The sequence below is a fragment of the Nuphar pumila genome, chromosome 6 (assembly GCF_984573655.1).
Source record: "Nuphar pumila chromosome 6, dmNupPumi1.hap1.1, whole genome shotgun sequence".
Taxonomy (NCBI): domain Eukaryota; kingdom Viridiplantae; phylum Streptophyta; class Magnoliopsida; order Nymphaeales; family Nymphaeaceae; genus Nuphar; species Nuphar pumila.
Window position 1 is genome coordinate 1,192,062 of NC_143254.1, and position 11,365 is coordinate 1,203,426.

Here is an 11,365-nt window from a genome sequence, read left to right on the forward strand (position 1 = left end):
AAAGATATGTATGAAGGAGTAGTAACCAATGTCCGCACTTGTGGAGGGGTGACAACCAATTTTCCGATAACGGTTGGGTTACATCAAGGATCTGCTTTAAGCCCTTTCCTATTTGCGATAGTGATGGATGAGCTTACGAGATCAATTCAAGAAAATGTACCGTGGTGTATGTTGTTTGCTGATGATATTGTTTTGATTGATGAGTCTAGAGCTGGGGTTAATGCTAAGTTAGAATTATGGAGACAGGCATTGGAAGCTAGAGGTTTTAAGTTGAGTAAGAGTAAGACTGAATATATGAAATGTAGGTTTAGTAAGCAACGAAGTAGTGATGGGAGTGTAGTGAAGCTTGGTGAGCAAGATATACCGGTGAATGATTATTTCAAATATTTGGGATCCATCATTCAAAAGTATGGAGAAATTGATGGAGATGTAAATCATAGGATAAAGGTTGGGTGGATGAAATGGAAAAGTGCTACTGGAGTGCTGTGCGATCGTAGAATGCCATTGCGGTTGAAGGGAAAGTTTTATAGGACGACTATTAGACCCGCTTTACTATATGGTACGGAATGTTGGGCTGCCAAGAGACATCATATTCAAAAAATGAGTGTAGCTGAGATGCGGATGCTTAGATGGATGTGTGGAAATACAATAAAAGATAAGATTCGGAACGAAGAGATACGTAAGAAGGTAGGTGTTGCACCCATTGAGAATAAGATGCGAGAGAATCGTTTACGGTGGTTTGGACATATTCGGCGAAGGCCTAATGATGCTCCAGTTAGAAGGTTGGAGAAATGGGAAAATATATTAGTTAAAAGAGGTAGGGGTAGGCCTAGGAAGACTTGGATGGAGATGATAGGAAAGGATATGAATGCTTTGAACCTCACCGAGGACATGGCGTTGGATAGAAATGATTGGAGGAAAAGGATTCATGTGGAAGACCCAAAATGAATTTCTTTTTTGGTTCATATCGCTGACCCCAATTGTTTTGGGATGAAGGCGTAGTTGTTGTTTGTTGTTGTTGCTTATTTTGAAAATATCATGCTTCATCATGATATTAATGTCAGGAAAACACTTTTTTCAGAGTTGTCGATATTGTTAAATTTTTTTTTTTGTAATTATTTTTGTATTTTTATCTATGTTTATACTTTATATATGTTGAGATTTCATGGTATTTTCTTGAGAATGCGATTTGTGATTATGTTTAGCCTTAAATAGTTTAGTATGAGCTCACATTTTTTGACATTTCGTTGGATTTAGGTTTGTTTAAACCTTTATCAGAGCCTACAATACATACAATTAGAGGGTGGCTGCCTACTCCGATCCATGCCTACCACCACCCTATCGGGTTTATGAAGGAGTTTTTCATGTTTTTCTCAATTTTGACCATACAGGTGTTTTACATACTTGATTTTATGGGAATAGACTCTTGCATCATTCAATTCCGACATGTAGGTAGGTTAATCAATGGCTTACATTTTTCATAAAATATTCAAGCTGAAAATTTCATGTTTTCTTATGAAAAAACATGATCTAAGTATAGTTCTTTAGCAACTTGACCATGCTGAACACATTTGTAGAGTTGGATCTGCAAAAAACACCTCGAGAACCCCTGTTAAAACTCACTATAGACTCCTAACTTTGGTAGGCACCCACTTCCCACTCCTATATATAGGTTTATATTTGGTACAAACGATTGTACCTACAATCTAGATTGAATCTCATGATGCGGGTTGTTTTGACATAATCTAACCTCATAAATGTATTCAACATGCTTGATTTAGTAAGAATCGACTCTTCGATCAAGTTTTTTGAGGAAAGAAATATGTTTTTATGAGTAGGAAAAAATGGATGCCTTCATTGCCTTTGATTTTTGGATCCCTAGAAAAACCTGTATACATGTCGGATTCCAGCTATCCAAATTCCGGTTCTCGCTAAACAAAACACATAGATCACATCTATGGTGTTAGATATATGAAAATGCCTGCCAAATTTGCTAGGTAGTTTGCACATACAAAGAATTGTAGCAAATGTGCCGACTGCCATATTACTGAGCTTTTGATGGGTTTTTTATGTTTTCTCAAATTTGACTATATAGATATGTTCTGTATACTTGATTTTATAAGCTTGGATTCTTAGGTAGACCAATTCTGACACGTGGGTATTGCAATAAAATATAATAAATTGAAAGTATCATGTTTTTTTTAATGTAAGAACCGAATATAACATGATGTTGTTGTGATATGTTTGATGATATCTTGGAAAAGAAGTTCATATTTGTTGTTTTCACTCATTTTTTTTTTTCAGAACTTGCTCTTCATTTTGTATTTTGTATTTTTTAAACTTGTTCAACTATTTCGCTTGTTTGCCCATATGTTTTTTTTTTGTGAAAAGCCTGAGAAAGTACAAAAATGTCCTGAAAAATTAATGGCTCATAACTGCCTTTTTAAATTTCCACAGTACCAAAAGAACCCCAACGCATCCAACCAGTATACCTGAACCATTGACAGCCCCATACAGCAGGTTCGGTACATCCCGTATTACAAATGCGAAAGGCCTCTTCCTGCTTGAAGAGACCATTGCTCAGTACATGGCTCGTTAGAACCCTGATCAATTGTTTCCAGCTGCATTTTTGCAATTCCCCATTTGTCCAAGTTCATTGACCTAGTTTAAGAGTTCGCAAACCTTGCCGTGTTTCTGTCCTTTTTACATCTGTTGCAACCAGGAAACTATGTCACATAGAAGCTAGGAAAAACCAGGACCACCATGATCGTGGTTAGGGCCTTAAACTTGGTCTGAGTTAGGTAAGACCGACCCACCCTGAGCACTAACCATGTCCTTAGTCTCTTGTTATTGAAGTTCTTTCAAGATAATGAGCCTGACCAAATCAGGATCGTCGACTCATGACTGTTGGCATCATGATAAGGAGCAAAAGAATCTTTTTCAGAGTGTAAGGCACCTACTCTTTGGAGGGTACACCTGCACCATAAAAGCTTACCAAACCAATGGTCTATGGCTTATACAAGATGGGTCCCACATGAATATGAGCACAGCCATCTATTTTTGGTTGACCCATCAATGGTCTTAGGAAACAACAGCGCACCAACCTCAGTAAAGTACAAGATCACTTTTCTTGGCCAGAACCAAGGACCCCTTGATGCAGTACATATTTAAAAAGTGGGATCCATGTCTGAGCTCTTTTTTACTGTTTTTTTTTTCTTAAATGTTTTCCCTTCTCTCTCTTTCCTGGGGAAGCCGTCTCTTGCTAAATCCTTACCACATTGGCCAGTAATAAGTTTATAATCCCCAAAGGCTCCATACACCTCTGGCTAGGGTGGGCTTAAAAGTGTTCAAGTTGAAGGTCATGAGTTTGATACCTGAAGTGTGCACCTCTGCCACAGTGGCCAAATCTGAGAGTAGTCCCACCGCCCACGGGGCAATGTTGTCATAATCGAGGGAGGATCAGGTGCAACTGCAAGTGTGCTGCTGTAACTGATCACCTTCTATCTGCTGTTGGGCCCTATATACTGTATCAGCGATCAGGTGCAGCAGTACATTGAAAATGTGCAATCACATTGCACCTGATCTTCCCTCACCATAATCGGTATTGGGGCTGAATCGATTAGAAATCATGATGCAGGGTTTTCACCGCCTGTGCTCTCGCTTCTTTCCTTATATACCATTAATGAAAAATTATACAAAAAAGAGCTTGTGGTCGTGGCCGTTGGCCCTGACCATGTACCATAAGACCTGTACCAGCGGAGGCTCCGCTTGTCTGGCAGGAGCAGTTAGTGCACGTCACTTTGTGTTGAGACTTTACAAGTTCGAATCCCATTGTTATGGTTTTATAACTGGGAGCTGTCTGCCTAACCCCAGCTTTCTCTGTCTAAGAAAAAAAGAAAAACATAAGACCTGTAGGTGAAGCACTTGGAACTTCTCTGTCTCAAGTTGTTAATTGAAAATTTTTCATTTAGAGTCCCATCCTTTGCCTGATATCTCAAAACAGGGCCCATGTTCTCTGAAACTCATTTCAGAAGCCATGTTTTTAATGAAACTGTAAAAACAGTTCAGTTTCATGGTTAAGAACTTAAGATGCAATACGAAATAACCTTTTCAACTTTGATTGGAAAAGTGTGTTTTAGCTTTTCAACAGGCACGCTTTAAGTTTCGTTGAAAAGATGGGCCACAAAATGTCTTTTCGGAAAACTTGAGCCTGTTTTTGGATATAGTGAAATGATGGTTCCTTAAAAAAAATGTTTTTCCTTGATTTTTAGAGCAGTAGGTGCTAATGTATTGCATGATTATACTTTTTAACAAATATTTTCAAAGTACATGGCCCTTTGATCTTTTTTTATTTTGGAAGGGATGACGTTTCACTCAAGTTCCATGCTAGTTTGGAGTTCATACAAAGCCTAAAGAAGATTCCCTCCAAAGGCTTAAAGGCTTGGATTAGGTTCTCATGATTCCCTTTCTCATTTTTTCTATCTTCCATCATGTGATACAAAAATAGCAAACCTAGAAAGGAGGACTATAACGTTGGGGGGTGAACCTAGCATTAGCCAAAGAGGAAATCATGACATATTAGGGAAAAAGCATGGGAGCCACAAGTGTTTCTCTGTTTTTTATATTATTTCCTGTCAGTAAAGAAATTTCTAGCGTAGAAGATGTGTGACAAACATTGCAACATATAGTGAAAGACCAAGTTCAGCTTTAGTTTATGTCTGGTTTGTTATATTTTCTGTGTCTTGGTAGCTCATTTACTTTGGTGACCATGCTACTAAAAATGGTCAAATCTTGTTTCACAATCTCTGAACCTTTCCTTGCTCAAAACAGTGTCGTGATTAAAGCAAGACCAACCATTTCGATATAAATGGTGGTTGTCAGTCACAGTTAGATCTGAGCCGTTCATTTCACAAATTCATGCATGATGGAGATTCGGTGCCGGTTCTTGTACGTTTAGTTAGATATCACTAGCACCAAACTTTTTTTATTGTACATGGGGCACCATGTGACCAAGTTCCTGGTCTTGAATGTATGTGACAGAATGGGTGGTCTTGGGATACGTTTGGCATCATGTATCATACGACCACCAAGTTCTTGAAATTCCTGAACTTGGTCAGCATTTCAAGCTCTAGATGAAACCCCTTCTGCCAAATACCATTGATCTCTTTAGTGAAAATGAGAAATATGATTTGCTCAAATTTGGAAAGGGAGACCAGAACTCATCCTTACATACTTTGCTCTGGGGGGCTGTTAGCAGATCAAACCTGAGACGGACCATGTTGAACCCCATGGACTGGTAACTATTCTAGCCGAATAATACTATCCGCGAACAGATTGAGCAATATAATAGAGAAGTAAAGAATGTGAACACTGGTACTACACCTCAACTGGGCGATGGCATTGCTCTTATTCATGGTCTTGATGAAGTAATGGCAGGTGAAGTAGTAGAATTTGAAAAAGGGTACAATAGGTGTTTATCTGAATTTGGAATCACATAATGACGACGTTGTATTAATCTCATATCACTAAGATCCAAGGCTACCTCAGATCTGAGATCCACGGTCTTGTGAGACAGAAGGGAGAGGTGTGTAGATTTAAAATCCGATCAAGATTTATCAGATCTGGGTTCCGAGGGTATCAAATGCATCCTGAGGAAATCAGTTCATGCAGGTCTGAATAATTCCATCCAACAGAAGCACAAGTTTCAATGAGATTCGGGTTGCATCCGCTCTTGAACCAACATATTTGCAGCCCCAATTATGCATTTGTTTTAGAGAGGCTTAAATTGACAAGTACTCCATTTTAAGGAAAAATGTCATATTTGTTATAATCATGGTATTCATTTCCATATGGAGAGAAGCTTTGACTGGTAGTTGAACAGGAGAGACAATTTGTGAAGGTCTTAAATTTTACAAAGATTACATTTTTTTGAAGGATGTTAACATCTTCTGGATGTAAAATAGTATCATAGTAATGCTAAACTATTGTGGAGAAAACCTATTAATGACAAGGACCATACAATGTGCAGGACCTAATGAATGAAGATATGAAACACTAAGCCTGGACACCCATTCTTGTTAATAAGCATTTCTACTAAAATTTTTGTGCAAATCTTGATTTTTTTTAGGGCTCTTTTACATCCCTCGGATCTCAGATCAGAGGATTGGATTTTTGCTCGAAGCTCATTCTAAATCTGAGTAATTTAAATGCTGTTCTTTTTTTTAGCTAGGGCAAAGGAAAACATCTCAATTATTCACATATTAACAGGCCTCCCATTGGTAAACCCTTGAGATCCCTCCTACCCATTGGAGAGTATACCCAGTTTGGACCTTGTAGCAAGGGATGTCCCTCTGGGTTTCAGTGATGGCCCATCAACTTGGTGACATTCACAAGTTGCCCAGCAGAGCCCCTCATGTGGGCCAAATTCTGAATTTTTGATGGCATGATATTTCATTTTTTTTACTTCAAATTCACCCATCTTTGGCCTGACTTTGGGATAAGGGGTAGGTGTGTGGGGGCAAGCTAGAGATTCATGAATTTTAAATCCCCGGTTCTCAAATCTGATATCCAGGATTCGATAACCGAGGCATTCACAGGTAGTGTAGTGTTAAGTGAAAAACTTGTTTAGCATTATCTAGATGTGACCAAGTTCATGAACTCCCTGTGTATGGGTAAATTAAAATACATGAATTTGGTCACAATTGTGTTGACACCAAACGAACTCTACATGCAAGGTATTCTTTTAGAATTTTCTTTTAATTTCTGAAGTTGTCACTGTTATGACCCTTCAACGAAGGCATAGCACACCCTTAAACCTTTAACCAAGATGCATTTTGGCTCACCTGTTTTCCTTTCGTCTCCTTTGTTGTTGATGCGAGCCTTTTCAACACTTGAGATCTATGAGCAATCAAATGGTGCATGTTGTGAATAATTATCTCATGAAGCCATAAAAGGACTTTGTTTCAATCATATGGTACTCAAATGGCTTAATTATGCCTTTGGACTATGTGGGGTCATTACCTCGATTGATTAGAAAGGACACTAAATTGCCATAAAAATGTATCTTTAGTGGTTATGGAAAGGAATGCCAAGTCGTGCATGGTTTCAGTCAATAAAAGTAGTGGTTTCTTGCAAAACGTAGGCTACATTTTGGAAATTTTGGCAAGGAGGAAAAATATGATTTTATGTAAAAATGCGTTCTCTCCATTAATTAAGGGGATCATTTCTCTAAACCGTCATGTTCTAGGGAAAACTGTGGAAACACTATTCACACATCTTTGGAGGGCTTACCATTCTGACCACTCATTCATCAAAGTTGTCCCTTAGCACCAATAATCAATGGTGTAATTAATGCAGATAATTATAGCCTAGGCTGCTCGTACATAAAGGATCATTACGAACATAATCCCACACAAGAAAGCCTACTGAAATATGTCAATCAAAATAGTATAATCATGGCCCGTGTCCGGTTCACTAGTGGTGCTAGAAAACCGCTATCTTTTTAAACCTCCCTTATCTTTATGAAGTGACCATTATGCTCAATCCACTCACTCTCTCTTGGTGTAAGATCCTAAATACCAACCATTTGAAGCCACAAAATGAGGAGAGGGTTGCGTGTATTAATGACAATGATATTTTATTTTGTGAAACTGTACTTATATACAATTATGGTTGCTTGCAACTCAAATAATCAACTATACAGACAAGAAGCCAAGGAATAGTGTAGATTCCAAAGAGGTACATCGTTGTGAACTATTTGAATTGAAGTCCCCTCTCATACGGGCCGCCTCACATTATATTGCCTCCAAGAAACCAAACAAAATTTTGGGAAATGACAAACAAGGAAGGACATCAAATCATTATAAAATACTGCTCTAAATGGAGAAGAAATGGAAATTAGGCCAATGCCCAACTGATTCTGTCTCGATTAAATTAGGGCAATCAGGTTAGTTCCATATTCCATTAAGTCCCCATCTCAATCCTTCTAAATTTTTTGTTCGAGTGGCTCGCCACGTACCACTCACGTTCCAACAATATGAAAAAGCATGAGCCTACCTTTCATAAAAAAAAAAAAAGCGTGACCCCTCCCCTTCCACCCTTATGTATCATAAAATATAATAATAAAGTAATTAACATTCAGATTAAATGCAAATAATAACAGTGTTATTTGGTGACACCATAATGTTATAATACCTTTTTTTCCTTTTGAGCATCTCCATGGTACGAAAATTTGGCATTTATGATACCCTAGAACCACCTCTCTTTTCCCTCCAATTACGCTATAGGTTGCGCTGCATTCCTTCCCCTAAAAACCTCTACTAAAATCTCTCTCTCTCTCTCTCTATTATATATATACTCAAGCAGGCCACCCCTTCTTCATTTCCTTCCTTGACAATGGAGGCAGGCGAATCCTCTAAACCGCTCAAATACAAGGTATCCATATTCTCTCTCTCTCTCTCTCATAAGATCTGTAACTTCCCGCACACTCTGTAATTCTTATTCTTCTTTATCTTCAGACGTGGGTACTGAAGGTTTACATCCACTGCGAAGGCTGCAAGAAGAAAGTGAAGAAAGTGTTGCAGGGCATCGATGGTCGGAAATATTCGTTTTCCCGAATCCGTAGTTGTTTTCCGAGGGGTTTCTCTGTTTCATGGTGTTTTCTGACTCGGTTTGATTTTTTTTATCTTCTCTGGGTTGGTGGTTTTCCGGTGCAGGGGTATTCACGACGACCGTGGACTCCGTCCAGCAGAAGGTGACGGTCACCGGAGACATCGACGCCGATACGCTGATCAAGAAGCTTCAGAGGTACGGCAAGCACGCCGAATTATGGCCGGAGAAGGAGGATAAATCCGTAAAGAAGGCCGCTGGAGAGGGCGGCAAGGGCGGTGGCAAGAATGAGAAAGACCCCGCAAGTAAACCCACCGAGAATTCAGGAAAGAAGAACGACGGAGGCAGCGAAACAAAAGATGGAGCGGCGAAGGATGCCGGTGGTGCGAAATCCGGCGATGGGGATGGAGTGAAAGCAGCCGCGGCCGAAAAAACGGCCGGGGGGGCGGCACCGCCAGATGGTGGTAAGGCCGGCGAAGGCGGTGGTGGTGGCGGAGGTAAGAAGAAGGGTAAGAAGGGTGGTGAGAATTCCGGTGATGGTGGTGCCGCAAATACTGACGGCGGAGGTGGTGGTGATCAGATTCCGGCAGCGTCGGGGGCTCCGGCGATCACCATCCAAGGTGCTGGACCGATCCTTGCTCCAGCGCCCCATCCTCAGCTACTCCAGCAATACGTACCGCTGGTTCAGCCGATATCCGCCGGGTGGGGCCAATGGACGCCGGCTGTGAATTACAGCACGGCCACCCCCGTTCTGAGCTACGGCGGGTCCTACGCGCTCCCTCCCTACGTCGACGCATCGTTCATGGTGCCGTACAGCTCCGGCGGGGTCGTTCGGTTCGTCCCGCCGGGATCTTACCTGCAGAAGCAGGAGGACTACTACATGTTCAACGACGAGAACGCCACCGGTTGCTCGGTGATGTGACGAATCCGCCAGAGATTCTCCTCCGGCGGAGGTTAACAACATCGACATGCCCTCCTGTACATTTCTTTTTTGGTTATGTGCCCTTCTGTTCTTCTTGTTCTTGGGTGATATTTTTGCTGATGTGTAGTAAAAAGCAAAATCGGAGAAACTTTAGCTTAATAAGGAAAGATGGTGTAGATTTTTTTTTGTTTATATAATATTTTTTAGATAAAAATATTTTGCCTTTTTAGGTGAAAAAAAAACTAATTAGCCGTGCTAATCGTTCTTAATTATGGTTATAAAAAAAGGGGTAACAAGTTTTAAGTAGTTAATCACTTAGTTGGGACATGATGGGCATAAAACTGTAGCCCTTGTTTTTTTAATTGGGTGCTTATGTTGTACAAATGAGTTGGTTTGTCACTTCTGGTTGGTGGTTTATCCTTTCGAGTGTGGAGGGTTGGTAGATTCCCACTTGAACCCCTAATAAATTATTGTGATATGGGGAAAGCTCACATATCACATGGTTGCTCTTAGCTGTCCATGATAAGCTTGGCTTCTTGTGGGCTTTGTTATTGTTATGGTTGTGGTTATTGTTATCGTTATCTCTTAAGTGGATGTGTTTGTTTGGTTGATGGGCTGGTTATCTTTCCCAAATTGTGTTTTTTTTTTTGCTATTAAGAATTGATTTTGATTGCTTGCCATGTGATGACCCAACTGCCCATCAGATTATCTTCTAATCCCAATTCCCGAACAAGGTCAGGATGAGAGAGAGACCAACTAAACAGTAGAATAATTAAGAAACCGCATGAGAGGAGATGGTAATTACTCTAAGGATTTGCTCTAGGTCAGTTGCCTGAGTATGTCCACAAGGGTTTGTGTCACCAAGTTGATGGGACGATACAGGTTCGAAACTCACAGGTGGCGTTCCTTTACTGCAAGTCCAATCTGGGTTTACTCCCTGGTGGGCATGAGGGACCCTAAGTGGAGGCCATCCAATGTGCGGGGGAGGATGATGGAGGTGTTTTCCCTTGGACTATAAAAAAAAAAAAGGAGATGGTGAGTACAAAAAATCAGGAAAACTCTAGATTACACAACCACAAATCCCACCTGTTTTTAGGAGTGCAACTAAACGGTGCTATACATATATATATATATGCTACGGATCTGGTTGGAATGTTGGGTTGAGGCTATGGGTGTCCCGATTCCCATCCCATTGAGGAAAAATGTACAAGTGTACATTTGAATCCTCAGATCTAAAATCCAAGAGTGTTCCTTCGGTTTGAGATCCAAGAATCTAAGAACGGACCCTCCCCGTCTGTTATCAGGTGTAGGATCTTGCCCTTATTCCCTTTTATATGGGGGATCTCAGATCGTTAATTCTGAGATCGAGTGTTTGAGAAGCCTTTGATCTTTGCATCAGGCCATTGCCACATATGCCTTCCCAATGCCACATCAGATCCTCTGCTCTCAGGCCAGACTATCACACCAAATTATTTTTTTTTGCTACACCCCTGTTTGTACCCCCCCCCCCCCACATGAATCCTAGCTACGCCCCTGGCAGCTACGACAATGCTGGCTGCCCATCATTGCTTGTGATGGATGGCCGTCATGCTGAAATGGATAAAAAAAAATGCGTTTTTTTATGTTTGTTGGAGCTGTAGCATGACACCTAAACCTCAAGAGTATATATTTTTTAAAATAGATTTAGGTAAAACCTTGATGAAATATCATTTAAATAATTATCCCAAGATCGAAAAAAGAAACGGGTTTCAACACTTCAATATAAATATTCATATTCATTTACAACAAAAATGAAAAAGTTTACATCACAGTTCATAATTATAGCAAAACTTAAAA